Here is an 881-nt window from a genome sequence, read left to right on the forward strand (position 1 = left end):
AGCCCGGATCACCAGCTAAGGCCCCTAAATGATCGCTCAGTGATAAAGGAGGTAGGGGTGCAGAGACAGCCAGGAGGTTTGCCTAGAAGCAGCCACCCTTGAAAGAGTGCGTAATAGCTCACTGATCGAGCGCTCTTGCGCCGAAGATGAACGGGGCTAAGCGATCCTGCCGAAGCTGTGGGATGTCAAAATACATCGGCAGGGATATTTTAATTCCTTGTCCACTCTTTCCAGTATTTTCCGAAAAACAGCAATTAGGAATAGAGAATATATATCAAAGAAAGGTCTAACTGTTGGAATCATTTTTTCCATTGCTATTTGATACATTTCGGTCATTCACATTAGTGAATTAGGTGAAAGTGCGGAAAGAGAGGGATTCGAACCCTCGGTAAACAAAAGCCTACATAGCAATTCCAATGCTACGCCTTAAACCACTCGGCCATCTCTCCTACATAATGATTATGACCCAAAAACCGAGTGAATAGCGAGTCAGTCATAAACAATTATTGATTGGATAGGTACGACCAATCCATTCTAACTAGAAAAATAGAAAATTTTGCATTCCCTTGCCTTGAGTGAAATGGTGGGAATCCTTGTTTGATTTTTTTGAATATCCTCCTTCCTTGGATTAGTACTGGGACGCATATATCAAAAGCTCAGTGTGAAATTTGAATGAGATATATCTTTCTTTTTTCAAATTCAAAATTGGAGTAATTGAGGTTACACAAAATCTCCGCCAGAAAAGGAAAAAGTTTAATCTGGAAAAGTATTCTCTAAGGGTAATGTAATTGAGTGAAATTCATTTTGTATCGTACAAGAAAGGAATTCCATTTGTGTATGTGCTCCCGATAAAAAGAAATAAGGTACTCTATTCCATTACA

At 39.5% G+C, this 881-nt stretch overlaps 1 non-coding gene across 1 annotated transcript; it reads right to left on the reverse strand.

Annotated features, from left to right (window-relative positions):
• Positions 1 to 362: 362 nt before the first annotated feature.
• TRNAS-GGA lies at positions 363 to 449 on the reverse strand. The gene has a single exon. It is a non-coding gene; the product is annotated as a tRNA-Ser (tRNA).
• Between the last annotated feature and the right edge of the window lie 432 nt (positions 450 to 881).

The sequence above is a fragment of the Nicotiana attenuata genome, unplaced genomic scaffold (assembly GCF_001879085.1).
Source record: "Nicotiana attenuata strain UT unplaced genomic scaffold, NIATTr2, whole genome shotgun sequence".
NCBI lineage: Eukaryota > Viridiplantae > Streptophyta > Magnoliopsida > Solanales > Solanaceae > Nicotiana > Nicotiana attenuata.